At 44.1% G+C, this 15399-nt stretch overlaps 1 long non-coding RNA gene across 2 annotated transcripts in view; it reads right to left on the reverse strand.

The window, feature by feature from the left end:
- LOC109391939 (uncharacterized) overlaps positions 1 to 15399 on the reverse strand; it is a 66603-nt gene that overhangs the window by 48830 nt on the left and 2374 nt on the right. The gene's annotated exons all lie outside the window — the stretch shown is intronic.

Here is a 15399-nt window from a genome sequence, read left to right on the forward strand (position 1 = left end):
ATTTATTTCAATCGGGCGGAGCCCTTGAACGCCTGCACTGGCCCGGAGGTGTGCTAGGACGTTCAGCCCAGCCTCCACAGCGGCATCCCCATGTTTTCCGAGCTGCTTCCTAGCAGTGGAGGTGTTAACTGCATGATTAAAGATCATGAGAAGAAAGAAATATTTTATATTTTTAAAACCCCACAGTTATCAATCTTTATTATAAAAAACATATGTGCCTCCCCTTCTGTAGTAGACATGTTCCTGATGGGGTATATGTAAATCAAATTCCTTATAAATTGAGTCATATTTTAAATGCACTAGGGGAGCTGGCTATTTAAAGGGATCCTGCTGTGAATCTTTTTGTCAAGCCAAGAGGCTGTTTGTGATGCTAATTTTCACCCCTTAATTTATCTGTTTTTGTAGGTGCAGATTTTCATAAAATTTCCAAATTCACAAAGTAAAGCAAGGCACACCTGTATCCTATATTTCAAGGGTATCTTTTTCATAAGATCTCAAAGAGCTGTCATGTGGATTGTCTCATTTATCTTCCCAACATTCTTCCAGAGTTTGGGGCAGTCATCATTATCCTCAAAGGAGGTGTAACTGTCTCCCAAACAGCCACTGCATTGCAGGGGGCCCCATGAAAGGAGAAGCCATGCTCAGCTGAGAGCTATTTCTTTTCCAATTAACAATAGGCTCTGTCCTGGGAGGAGGGCTTTGGGAGGCTTCTTTAAAGCCCAGAATGTGTATTTTTGCTAGTCTTTGTCACTACTGTCCAGATAGAGAAACTGGGCAACAGAGAAATTAATTGCTTACAACGTTTTAAATGTGTACTGAATGCCCACTATGCCCAAGACATGGTTTTGGGGCTGGTCCAGCTGTGTCAAGATGGCTGGCTATGGCCCTGACTGAAAGTATGCCACCTAGTGGGGGTGTTGGGTATTGACAACACCTGGAATGCAGCGTTAGGAAACACACACACCGTCAGCTCTCCCACAATTTTTTTCTCCCAAGCTTATAAATCTGACCTCATTCAATCCCCACGATACTGTAAGGTAAAGTAGGCTTTGGTTTTACTTTCTGTAGCACAAGGAAACTTAGAGATTAGTGATATTCTAAAAGTCACATGACAGGTAAGTGACAGAGCCAAGACTTAATTCCAAGTCTGTCTCATTTCAAAAGAATGTACTTCACATGTCACTATTATTGAACACAGGCACAAGCAATGGGCTTTGTGGGTGTAAGGGTAGGAACAACATATTCTAACTCTCGGGATTAAAGAAACTGTCCCAGAGAAATGCTGTCTGAGCCAGGCCTTGAAAAGTGAGAAGGATTTCCATGGAGGGTTGGGAGAAGAAAATGGGCAAAGTCATGAAAATATAAATGAGTGGTCTGGGGTGCCCAAGTTACTAGAAAGCTATAGTGGTAAACAAAACTGAAAGGAGAGTGAAGGACATATCATAGAAGGCCTAAATGCTTCATTGAAGGAGCTGAAACTCCTTCCTACAGTGGTGGGGAACCACTGAAACTTTCTGAGGGAAGGAGCAAATTCTCTTGGAAGATAATTCTGTCATCAGCATGAAGAATGAGTTTGAGTCACAATATCAAATCTTGAGACTTAAAGTTAGATTGTATTTTCTCCTCTAACAGAAAGAAAACAAATTATGTGGAAACTGACAAAAACCCTGGTGAGAAAAGGGGCAGTCAGAACTGGAAGCCTGACTGCAAAACGAATCCTCTTTCCCTTCCATCAAACAAAACGGCTGCAACTGTGACTAAAAGGAGGGCAAGGCGGTCCTGGCCAAAGCCACCGCTGGCTTGTCTCCCTTCCCTGTGCACCCAGGAGTGCCAGGCATAGAGGAGTGGACCATTGGTCTGTATTTCTCTTCACCCTCAGATATCTTCACAGATGCTAAGGATGCTGGCCAAAATCTAACTCTTGCCTTTTAAGCTGACTCTATCCTTCAAGGCATCAGCCGTAAGTCATTCTTTTAGTTTATCTTAAGCCACAGGACAACAAGCACACTTGGTGAGTGCCCCTGGGTGCACAACAGGCAAACATGATCATACTGAACTTGATCTCTTCTTCTAAGACACAAGTTTATTACACTCATTCTAATGGCGTTCCAAAATTGCTGAGCTGCAAAACCAGAGAAAGAGAAGATGGTGACAGCTGGTAAGGTCTGCGGCAATAAGAAAGCCTCAGGTCTCCTTCACTCATCCATACCTGCCCACTGAAGTTTTATAAATCTTTAATATCCACCCTTCAAAGCAACTATGCAAAGCCATGAAGGGGTAGAATTGGAATAAAGTGTATATTTTCCCTCAGTTTCTATTTATTGGCCTGCAGCATAATTCTTGCATCTGTTAAAGGCCTCGGGGCTCCTGGAAGAAAGGAAATTTAAGTATAAAAGCCATTATAATCGTATTGCTATTAGCAGTAGTGGGTTTGGCATGAGGCCTGGGCCACCCAGACTCCAGAGGCCTAAGTGACTAAATAAATGGAAGGCTCAGTCTGGCTCAGATGGGTCTGATCTGTCAGCCAGGGAGGGGCTGGGAAACCTGCCCTGAACACAAAGGGAATGTTGGGGGGCTGGGAGGGAGGTGAGCTGCACGGAGGGTGGGGAGAGGCAGTAACAGTGGGTATGACCAGATCCAGGGGGCTCTAGGGAGTTCAGAGCCGGTGCCACCTGGGAAGTGAGACCCCTGAGGGCAGGAGGCCCTCCTACTCACTTGCCACTGTGCCACCCCTCTGTGCTGGAGGATGCTGGACTCCCACAGGCAGAGCTTTTATTCTTTTGGCTTCAGGCCTTGTATAGACAGCAAAACTTCAGCTCTGTCCTCCACCCTGGGAAGGTTGTACTCACTAGTCATGGATAGCCTTCAAGCCCTCTGCATGAAGGCCCACAGTGCGTGGAGGGAGGGTGTGTGAACAGTAAGCCACAGAGGGCAGTGAGGGGATGGCAGGAAGAGAGGGAAGACACCTAGGAGACAACGACACTTTGCTGGGTCCCCACGCTGGATCTGGGCCACGTCTGCTCCATGCAGTGCCCGGGAGGAGGCATAAGCTGCTTAGCACCTTCCACCTCCCCAGAGCAGCCTGGACAACCTCCTGCCATGGTAGCGGTTTTACAAAGGCCAAGTTGCACCTGGAGACACTACTAGAACCGAGAGCCCCAGGAGAGCTCATAAGACACCCTGGCTGGCCCTGGGGAACCAAGGACTGGGGCTTAGCCTGTCCTCACTCCTGGGCATATGGAAAAGCAGACCCAAGGACCTCCCGTGATTTCCCAAACACCAACTCTGGGAATCCGGTTTACTCTTTAGACAGTAACAACAACAACAAACTACCTTTCACTGGCCTGGGAATGAAGTATGAAATAAAAAATGGAGTAGGAGGAAGCATTTTAAGAAACCAAAAATGGCCCAAGCATGCCCCTCCCAACTTGCAGTTGCAATCCTTCACGTTGTAGGCCCCTGCTGAGCTCCAGCCACAGCTGTAGCCCATATGGATGAGTGCCACAGCTCCTGCTGCCAAGCTCTGTGGGGCTGTATGAAAGAGGCTGAAATAGACATGTGGCAAGACTTTCAAAACAAACCCTCTCCCCTGCCTGTCACAGCTGTCAGAGCCTATGTCGCACCATGATTAGCAGCTGGAAATTGGCAGTCACACATGGATGTGAGTCCTGCCTCCACCACTTCCTAGCTGTGTGATTGCGGGAAAGTGGACCTCTGCGAACCCCATTTTCCTCATCTGTAAAATGGGGCTAAGAGTAGTACCTTCCTGGAGGGTTAAGAAGATAAAACAACAAATACAAAGCACTTTGCGCAGCGCCAGCGTATAAGAAGTGCTCTCTATACATGGGAAACAGTTTATTTCTTTCAGAGTGTTTTGAAGAGAATGCGTTGCACCCAAGGGCTCAGGCTGCTCCTTTGCTGATCTCTAGAGCCTGTGTCAGAAAGGCTTTGCCAGGAGGAGGGGACCAGTTCCGATTTCCCTGGAAGCCCTTTTTAGCTATGGTCTGAGCCTTGGTTTAGGCTCCTGCTTCAAGGAGGAAAAGGAAAAAATGCAGATGAAATTCATGAGAACCAGGTGGGCACGTTTAAGCCACACAGCTGGAAGGTCCACATGTGACCACAGGCTGTGGGTCTCAGCTGGGAAAATGCTCAGTGAGGATGGCTCTAGGGGTCTCCAAGCAGCCGCTGGTGTCCCCCCATTGCCTCCTCCGAGTTCCACAGACAACTGCCAAGGCAGGGGACAAGGAGCCCGCTTGCCATTAAAACATCAGGAGCGACCAAGAGCCTGAAAGTACTCTAGGTGAAATGTGCTTACTCTGGGTAGCATTTTGGACTCAGGGCTATGTTTCCTGGATTTCCCTGCCATGGGCATTCTAGGGGCCATTTTGAGGTCCATCTCCCATGTCATTTAGCCCAGAGAGCAGAAATTCATTAGATGGCACAGAATTTGTGCCTTGCTCCAGAAGAGTACACCCAGGGACCTTTTTTCTTCTTATTGATCCCTCCTCTTCCCCAAAGATGTTTTAAAGAGGAATTGACCAAGAATGGAAGATTTAAGATAGACTCTAGTAAGGAGCCCGCTGTACAAAACAGATGATGTTGGAGCCAGGCGGACTTCGGTTCAAATCCTGTTACAAGGCCTTAGATGGGTTACTTAACCTAGCCGAGCTCCAGTCATCTCCTCTGTAAATGGGTGCTTCTGTCCAGTGGTTCTTGAACTTGGGGCTGCATCAGAACCGCCTGGGGAGCTTCTTAACACACAGATGCTGGCCCTACTCAGAAGGTCTGGGGCCTAAGAATTGGCCTTTGGACGAGTTCCCAGGGGTGCTGATGCCATTCCACTGGTCCTGGGTCAGGACTACGCTGTAAGAACCACTGCAACTGTTCACCTGTATGACACCCCTTGTTCACTTGGAGAGACAGGGACATAGCCAGAGGGGCACCAGGGTTTGGTGGACTGGGGTCACGAGGGTGGGGTTAGCCCATCTTCCTATTATTAGCTGTGTCAGTTCCCTCAGTTGTGATATGAGGATAATGATATCCACTTTCCAAGTGAGAATCTAATGAGACGGTATGTGTGAAAAGTGTCTTATGAAGCAGAACATTCTATACAACTGTAGAGGCTTGGACACGAGGATTATTCTACAGGGTTAAAGTTCATAGTGCATGGAGAGGTCTGTAGTGCAATGCCTGGTACATAATAGGGCTCAATAAATATTAATTAAATGAAAAACAAAAATCCCCAAACTACAAATATCCAGTGACTCCATGCCAGAGATTTTGGTCTCTGTCATATATTAAAATAAAAAATGGTAATAAAGTTACAATACATGAAATTTATATTCCAGTCGTGGGTGGCAGGGCCCTCCTTCTTGGCTTCCAATCCAATTCATTATTCAAATCTTTTTTACCATAGAGTGCTCCACTGCTTAATGTGGAACCAACGGTGGATCTTGATAAGAGGAAAAGGCTGGGCTCTGTTTCCACTTTGCTCTTGGCAGCCCTCAGGCCTCCAGTATAACTTTCTTACAAAATGAATAGTGTTGGCTCCCAGAGAGACCAATCTAATCTCATCTTGTCCACTCAGAAGATCCGTATCAAACATTACAGACTGTCTGACGGCAGGAAGGGGCATCTAATTCCATCTGGACTTGGATCAGAGTTTAAATGATCAAGTAGGGAGCCATTAGCATAGTGGAAATAGAGAAGCAAAATATAACTGGCCCACTTTTTAAACATTGTTCTTGTCTAAGGTTTTATTTGAAGAGCCCTCATATGAGACCAAGACAGAGAGGAACAGAGCATGAGTGAGAAAGAATAAAAAAAAGGGGGTTAGAGACCGTTGCCTCCTTTTAAAAACACATATGAATCAACAACCTGCATTTTCGCTGTTTATGGACATGATCAGATAACCATGCGATGTCAAGAGACCTCATTACCAATTCTTTGGAGAATTTATTTTTAGAAGGAAAAAAAAAAGTCTCTGGTTACTCTTGGTTGAATAAATGTCGCTTATTTTGAGTCAGCCATTTTCAGAAAAGTGCTGCTCACTTCAAATGGAATTATTGATGAGCTCTGTTACCCAGAAAAGGTGTACTTCAGCCAGCTTTGAGAGATGCAGTTTCTAACGCGAGACTGAAAACTTCCTACATTGTTTTTTCATCTCGACCAGGCTGTGCTATTATGGGGGTACCCAGGATCAGGAAAATGGATGCAAATTAAATCTCATTGCCAGCAACACTTTAATAACTCTCTAGGGATGTTACGGAACTACCCCGATGTAGGTCAAATTGGTTCACATTTGTGAAAGAAAGCCAAGGATCAGAAGCCCGATCACTTGGGGACTGTAGGTCTACCCTTTGCCAGGTTTTAACACTCAATTAGATACAGGTTACTGCTTTAACGTGGTCCTTTCAGAGGGCACCATCTTTTTTCAAAAAGTCACAATTAGGTGTTTAAGGGTCAGAACGTCTTTGATGTCAAGCTTCTACCATGAGACTGGATGACTTAAATTTACAAGGAAGAGAGAAAAATGGAGAAAGACCTAAACCATGACTCTAGAATCCCAGGATCATCATTCTTGATATGCCTGACTCCCGTCTCAGGGGACTGCTGTCTGCTGCTCAGGGAGAGCAAGTTCTTAACGGTCGTACAGTTAAAAATACTTGTAATCATCTTACCTGTTTAATTAGAGGGCAGGAGGGAGGGAAGTAGCAACAAAACCTGGACCCAGGGTCAATCACTGTCCTCAGAGCTCATCCACCTCCTTTTCCAGCGTCACTGACAGACCTAGCACCTAGTTGTCCAAACCTCTGACTGAAATCCTGACGTGAAAATTGATCCAACCATGTTTGCTCTATAGCTCGATAAACCCTCTCAGTGCTCATGATGTGAATCATTTCTAGGCTTGACTTCGATTTTGAAGCTTCCGCTTTAGGGACGTCACCGAGCTACGGCAGGGGCTGAAGCTGATGAGTAGGTTTCACTAGATAGATGCCTTTATCAAACCACACGGGGGCCGTATGGATGGTTCTGGGAGGTTCTGTGCCCTAACTCAGGTCACAGAATCCGAATGAGCAAAAGGAGGCCTGGGAATCAAACATTTGATAGCGAGGCAGTGAATCCTGTCTTTGTGATCCTAGGTTTTTTTGGGCAAACACTACTAGCCTGTTTTATAAACATGCACCAGGAAAATAACTGTCATTGCATAACTGAGGCAAAGGCAAGGAATGTTTAACATTTCTACAGATGCAGTGTTTTGCAAATCCAAACTGTGGCCTGCACTGTCCATTTACTGATCACATCCAAGCTGTCACTAAATGTTGGGGTTTCTGGCCCTGAGAGCCATCTACTTCTCCCCAACCTTTGCCCCTCTTCCCCTGAGGACCGCAGTAGCCTCCTCCTCAGAGGTTTTCATGTCCTCGGCATCCAGCCTAAGTTCATTCTCCCTACTGCTGCAAAAAAAAATGTGACTACTTCATCCTCTGCTTGCAACCCTCGAAACAGGGCCTGGTTGGCACCCCCATAGTAGGGGCCTCTTCACGTCCTTGGCCTCACTTTTCCTTGACCTATAGCTTAATAGATCATCACCCTGCAGCTTGAGCTCAGAATGTCCCCTGTCCCACCCAGTTCCCTGTTTTAGAAAATTACCCTGAAACTTATGATTAATACTGTTAGGCTTATTGATCACAATCTCAATGGTCTAGCATTCTTTCCAGGCTACTCCCATCATGGTTCCTGGGTTGCTGACGCCACCATAGAATCATGTTGCCAGAGGGAAGGCTCTGCTGACCCCCAGAACCTGCCTGTAGCCTTTAGAGGAACGCCCAGATTTTCCCTTAAATACCCCAAGCCAGTCTGAGAATGTTAAGGCAGTTTTTGAAGGTGTTAACCTGCTGCCTTCTCAGACCACTGGTGCTCTGCAAACAAATGCTTATCCTATAGCCCAGCTCCTGTGTCAGTCTATTGGCTGAGTGGCGCAGGCAGCATGAGCCCCAGACTTGGTTGCCCTCTGGTTTCAACCCCATCACCCACAAATTAAAATACAAACTACTTAGCTTAAGATTCAAGGCTGAACTTCTAGTCAAGATGGTGCAGCAGGTAAATGCTGTGCACACCTCTTACGGCATCAAAATTACAACTAAACAACAAAACCACCATCCCTGAGAATCACCTGAAATCTTGCTGAGCCAAAGCCCTACAAATAAGGACAGGCAGAAGCCACCTCCAGGCTGGTAGGAGGGGCAGAGACACGGAACAGGCTCGCCTCACACCTGTGTCTGACCATTAAAAACTGGGAGGGATATCTCAGCTGTGGAGGTCCCCCCGGAGGCGTGAGGGGTCCCAGCCCCTCCTCAGCCCAGGGTTCCAGTGCCAGGGAGAGAAGTCCCCATAATCTGTGGTTATAAAAACCAGCAGAGATTGTGGCCTAGTGAGATGAAGGGCAGCAGCACTCCCAGGCGCTCCTCTTAAAGGAACCATGCACGGACTTACTTATTGATGGGATCACTGGCTCTGAGCTCCAGTGCTAGGGCAGCAGCTGGAAAGGTGGCAGGGACACATGGTAGGGAACTGAGTTGTCTGGCTTCAGGATGAGGGCTGGAGGGCAGCTTTCTCCCGGGTGGAACATGGCAGAAACCATTATTTCTTTGTCGAGCCCTCCCCCTTCCCAGCATGCAGATGCAGGCAGCTGCTATATATGAGTCTCCAGCAAACGGACACCATTTGTTAACCACGCCCTGGTGCTTCTGAGACCCTGCCTCACTCAATTTTCGGGCATACCCAAACTGTTTCCAGTGTCTTTTTACTACAAACCACCTGCCTTGGCTCACGCTGCAGGCTTTCCTAGGGTCTCTCAAAGGTTTGCAGAACCCAGACAAGCAGCATCAGGCTCAAGTGTTACTTGTACCTCTGGCAGATTAGCCCTAAGGCCGGCTGCCACCAGTGCACTGGTGGCAGCTGGCCTTGGTTTGTGGCTTGGACACTTGAGGCATGTCCAAGCATGGCATGGGCAGTGGCCATCTGCAGATTGCTTTGTGGCTCCTGCTGGGTGGCCCCAGGGTGGGGAAGGGGCTGCAGCTGAACTCGACTTGCAGCAGGTCTCCTCCCAGGTGGCCCTGGAGCTGGTGAACCCAGTGGCCAGCTTTGAAATGAGCTGGAGTATCACTCAGCCACCTCCAAGGAAAATACACCCAAGGGGCAGATTGGGCAGGCACCAGAGCCCTGCTGAGGCAGATTCTGCTCTGTAAGGTCAGCCCCTGCACCACAACTCCTCTGCTATAGTCACAGCCAGTCCTCACAACCAATGAGCCCAAGTGTCAATCCCTCTCATGGACATGCGAACAGCAAACAAGGCTCAACTACAACAGGAGGGCACACACAACCCACACAAGGGACACACCTGGAGTGTGTGGCTCAGATGACCAGGAAGATTGGGTCACTGAGCTCCACAGCGTACCTACTACATAAGGCCACTCTACTAAGACTGGGAGACATAGAAACCCTACCTAATACATAGAAACAAACACAGGGAGGCAGCCAAAATGGGAAGACAAAGAACATGTCCCAAATAAAAGAACAGAACAAAGCTCCAGAAAAAGAGCTAAATAAAATGGAGATGAGGAATCTACCAGATGCAGAGTTCCAAACACTGGCTATAAGGATGCTCAGTGATCTCAGGGAGAACTTCAACAAAGAGATGGGAAACATAAAAAAGAAATAAAGAATACAATAATGCAAATGAAGAATACATTACAGGTAATCAACAGATTAGATGAAGCAGAGGATCGAATCAGCAATTAAGAAAATAGGGTAGCAGAAAACACCCAATCAGAATAGCAAAAAGAAAAAAAAATCCAAAAGAATGAGGATTGTTTAAGGAGCCTCTGGGACAACATCAAGTGTACCAACATTCACATTATAGGGGTACCAGAAGAAGAGAGACAGCAAGGAATTGAAAACCTATTTGAAGAAATAATGACAGAAAACTTCCCTAAGCTGGCAAAGCAAATATTGGGTTGTTGGAAAAGTCATGACTCGTTTTTGCAATGAAAAACATAGAAAAAAATACGTCCTGACTTTTCCGACAACCCAACAGATATACAAGCCCAGGAAGCACAGAGTCACAAATAAGACGAACCCAAAGAGGCCCACACCAAGACACACCGTAATTAAAATGCCAAAGGCTAAAGACAAAGAGAGAATCTTAAAAGCAGCAAAAGAAAAGCTGTTAGTTACCTACAAGGGAGCACCCATAAGGCTATCAGCTGAATTCTCAACAGAAACTTTGCAGGCCAAAAGGGACTGGCAGGAAATATTCAAAGTGATGAAAAGCAAGGACCTACACTAAGATTACTCTACCCAGCAAAACTATCATTTAGAATCAAAGGACAGATAAAGAACTTCCAAGACGAGTTCACTACCAAACCAGTATCACAAGGAATCTTAAAAAAACTACTTTAAGACATATGAGGTCTGACAATTAAATTCATGAACTCATCCTAGAAAAAGTGCTACATACCTCATTGCTGAATATCACTATGGTCACCTTTGAAGTACTCCCCTTGGGAAACTATGCACCGGCATCAGTGCCTAGTCCACCCTTCAAAGCAATTTTGGAACTCTTTTTCTGGAATGGTCATCAGAGCTGTCATCGTATTACCCTTGATGTCCTGAATGTCATCAAAGTGTCTTCCTTTCTTTTTTTTTTTTTAAGATTTTTATTGGGGAATTGGGGGGATGGAAACAGTGCTGGGGAATTGGGGGAAGGGGAACAGACAAGTTGCTGTCGTTTTTGTTCTTCAATCTAGTTGTGGAGGATGTTGCTTCACTGGCCCAAGTTGGCACCATCATTGCGCTCTTCTCTGGCGAGGCAGATCAGTCGCCGGCTTCTGGACGGCCGCTCACTGCGGCTGCTGGCCGCTCACGCTGGCTGCTGGCCACACACGGTAGCCCATGGCAATCCACTGCCACAGGGACTGCAGCCTACGCCGTCGCCGGCGACTCACGGCAGCCCAGCTCCAGGTTGAGCTGTTGTTCAGCATCTTAGCTGTAGAGGGCAGTGTCACTGGCCCTCATATGTGGGATCCGAACCGGGGCCCTCTGGCATCCCAAGCGAGTTCTTAACCATCGCGCCACTCGGCCGGCCCAAAGTGTCTTCCTTTCAATACTTCCTTTATCTTCAGGTAAAGAAAGAAATCACTGGGAGGCAGATCAGGTGAGTAGGGAGGGTGTTCCAATATAGTTATTTGTTTACTGGCTAAAAATTCCCTCACAGACAGTGCCAGGTGAGCTGGTACATTGTTGTGATGTAAGAGCCATGAATTGGTGGCAAAAATATCAGGTTGTCTAACTTTTTCAAACAGCCTTTTCAGCACTTCCAAATAGTAAGCTTGGTTAACTGTTTGTCCAGTTAGTACAAATTCATAATGAATAATTCCTCTGATATCAAAAAAGGTTAGCAACATTGATGCAACAAGTTTGCGAACTTAATTGTCAGACACTCATAGTAATAATCATGAATAAGAAAATGGCAATAACTACATACCTATCAACAATTACTTTCAATGTAAATGGACTAAATGATCCAATTAAAAGATAGGGAAGCTGAATGAATAAGAAAACAAGACCCTTACATATACTGCCTTCAAGAAACTCACTTCAGATAGAAAGATACACACAGACTGAAAGGAAAGGGATGGAAAAGATCTTTCATGAAAATGGAAACAAACAAACCAACAAACAAAAGCTGGAGTACCAATACTTATTCCAGACAAAATAGACCTCAAAACAAAGACTATAACAAGAGACAAAGAAGGAGCTAGTAATCCCACTTCTGGGTATTTATCCGAAGAAACCCCAAATGCTACTTCAATGGGATGTGCTCATCTATATGTTCATTGCAGTATTTACAACAGCCAAGATATGAAGGCAACCTGGGTGCCTGAGTGGATGAATGGATAAAAACGTGGTGGTACATGTATACAATGGAATATCACTCAGCCATAAAAAAGAATGAAATCTTGCCATCTGTGACAACATGGATGGACCTACAGGATACTGTGCTGAGTGTAGTTAAGTCAGACAGCTAAAGACAAATGTCATATGATTTCATTTGTAAGTGGAATCTAAACAACAAATAAACAAACAAAACAGAAACAAACTTATAGATCCAGAGGATATTTTGATGGTTGCCAGATGGGAGGGGGATTGGGGTTGGGCGAAAAAGGGGAAGAAATTAAGAAGTACAAATTGGTTGTTACACAGTAGTCATGGGGATGTAGGGTATAGCATAAGAAATATAGTCAATAATTTGTAATAACTATGTATGGTGTCAGATGGGTATTAGATTTGTTGGGGTGATAGATGGGAGGGTGGTTGGGGGCAGGGTGAACAAGGTGAAGGGATTAAGAAATACAAATTTGTAGTTATAAGATACTCATGGGGATGTAAAGCACAGGGAATATAATCAATAATATGGTAATAACGATGTAGTGCCGGGTGGGTATTAGACTAGTTGGGGATCACTTTGTAAATTATATGTCTAACCATTATGCTGTACACCTGAAATTAATATAAAATAATATTGAATGTCAACTGTAATTGAAAAATTTAAAAAGGGGGGAGACAAAGGGGAATAAAAGGTTCAAAGTTCCAGGTGTAAAACAAGTCTTGGGGATGTAATGTGCAGCATAGCAAATATAGTCAATAATGTTGTGATAGCGTGGTACAGTGTCAGATGGTTGCTGAACTTATCATGGTGATCACTTTTTTAGCATGGGGAATATAATCAATATTACAGTAATAACTGTGTATAGTTGCAGGCGAGTACTGTTGCATAACTATGGTGTACACCTGAAACTAATATAATATTTTGTTAGCTGTATTTTAATAAATATCTTAAAAAAAAAGATTCAAGAATGAAAATATCTCCTTGGGGAGAAAACAGCAGAAAACCACATTAAGCCCCAGGAAGGACACAGCCCTTAGATTCCTCTGCTCCAGTGAAGGAATAAATCCAAGAATGTTCAGGTTAAGCTAACTTTTGTGGGTTGGGCCCACATGTAGAATATTGGTTCTACATTGGGACCATGTGCATTGCTTTATTTGTATTTATTGTTTTAAATGACTTTGGAATTGAAATATAATAGAATTAAAGATTACATCTGAATGTCACCAATGCCTCTCATAGTAAAATCTCATCACTTTAACCTCTGAACCCAATTAGTTGTCTAGAGAAGTGGGAGGACCTAGTCATTTGTCATGAAATTAAGCCTACCACGTGGATGAACATGGAGGTTTGCATTTTAGAGAAAACTAATGGTTCCTAGGTGTCTCGAACATGATTACTAGGGCTACGTTGGTGCTTCTGCTATTTCAAGGTTAAAACTAAGATGAAGCTGTTAAGTGCACTAAATTAAAAGGTCTGGGGGGTGGTGCTGGTGGCGATGAACCCTTAACAACAAAAGAAGTGGTTTATCCTCAGTTCAGGGAGATTTTTGTACAATGCTTTGTATTTCTTCTTTACCCTCCTCTCTTCTCAACAAAGAGGCCCTGGGTCTTGTCCATCTTTCATGTTCCTCGAGCTTGGCAAGTGTTTTCTAGATGACTGAGTAGATATACACACTTCAACACAGTATGTCCAAGGAGATGATTCCTCATCATTTTCTTTCACATTTATCCTAGAGGGTGATGTTAACACTTCTTCAGTGCTTATTAAGTAACAGGCACTAAGTACTAAGTAAATGTGTGTGTGTGTGTGTGTGTGTGTGTGTGTGTATATAAAATCTCACTGAATCCTCAAGCTAACTGTTGATATTAGTTATTCCTATTTTACAGATGAGGAAACTCAGCCTTGGGGCAGGGGGGGTTAATTTGTTCAAGATCAGATAGCAAGTAAGTGGTAGCACTCTAGAGTCCATATTCTACCTACCATACAAACTGGTTTTGTTTTTTTTTACAACCAGTAGTAGATGTCTCTATTACCTTATAACTGAATGCATTAAAACTGACTTTCAGTAGTCCAGCTACAAGAATCTCCAGAAGCAATTATATGGTGAAGGACTGTAGGGAACAGGAGGCAAGTACTGAATCCTATGGGAATATTAGAGCAAATGAAATCTGAGATGTCAATATTCAAGTTTATTTTTTCAAAAAGGGGGTATGGTGATTTCACCAAGCTCATCATCTGGTTTTGAAAACAGCATAGGGCCAAAAGGTGGGAAGAAAGGAGTAACAACTAGCCAAATCTCAGGGATTATCTTTTCATGAATCTCCGCAGTCATTATTTTCAAACCAAAAAATAATCTATTCAAGGGACTTTATTTTCTCATAGAATAAAATAGGTGAAATGAAAAAACAAAAAAATCCCTCCTACATTTTTCCTGTTGCTTCCCCTCCTCACAGGCGTTAAGTATTAAATATATTATCTAAAGTCCATTATACCTCAAAGGGGCCCTTGAAATATTTTTTAAAGTTTATCTGTTTAGTCTCATGCTACTAGAAGAAAGATAGCAAACCGAAAAGAGAATAGTGACTTTATAAAAATTTTCCTTGTTCGTTCAACTGGTTATTCCCTAAAGTAGAAAGGGAGAAAACGTGAAGTCAATTTTATTGTTGATGCTGTTATTATCTTTTTGTTTTGTTGCAGGGTGCCACACCTGTGCTCTGAGAGCACAAAGGTGAGACAGGGTGTAATGAAGACAAGGTAAGGTAACAGGTGCAGGGGGTTCCTCCAGAAAGAAACAAGTGGACAGTGATGTGGAATTTGCATTTTTGCATTGTTACTACTGGAAGAAAATCCAGAAAGTTCAAGTGCTGCTTAAAAAAAAAAAAAGCTGGTGATGATACAAGTACAGTAAAAATACGCAGGTTTAGGCAACAATCATTACATACTAATTTTATTTTTCAGATATCCTAAAAACCTGGAATTCTAACATCATCAACTAACTTGTAACTCTAAGGCAAATGTCCTCTTTCCTTACCAAGTATGGATAGTTTCCTTTATGGTAAAATAATGCAAATCATTTTACTCCAGGTATCCTGAGTTTTACACATGTGCTGCTTGGCAGTCCACACTGCTCTAATTCTAGCCACTTCTGGAATAAGCAGCTCCAGTCTCCTTTAGAACAATCAGCACTCTTCCTGCTCACCCCTTCTCATAGGAAATTCATACATACAAACAATAGCAGGTATCAGGACTCAGAATATCTAAGTTATAGGCATATAAGTAAGGAGGCATTAAGATAGCAGGTTGTCAGTAAAAGGTAAAATCCCGTGGCATTCAAAAATATTTATGAAAATATCTTCTACAAAGTGACACAACTAGTATTCTGCAAAGTGGGAAGGGCAGGTCGGCTTCCTAACAACATCCTAACAGAGCACACAAAAACTATCAGTTAT

Source organism: Hipposideros armiger, unplaced genomic scaffold (genome assembly GCF_001890085.2).
Source record: "Hipposideros armiger isolate ML-2016 unplaced genomic scaffold, ASM189008v1 scaffold_307, whole genome shotgun sequence".
Taxonomy (NCBI): Eukaryota; Metazoa; Chordata; class Mammalia; order Chiroptera; family Hipposideridae; genus Hipposideros; species Hipposideros armiger.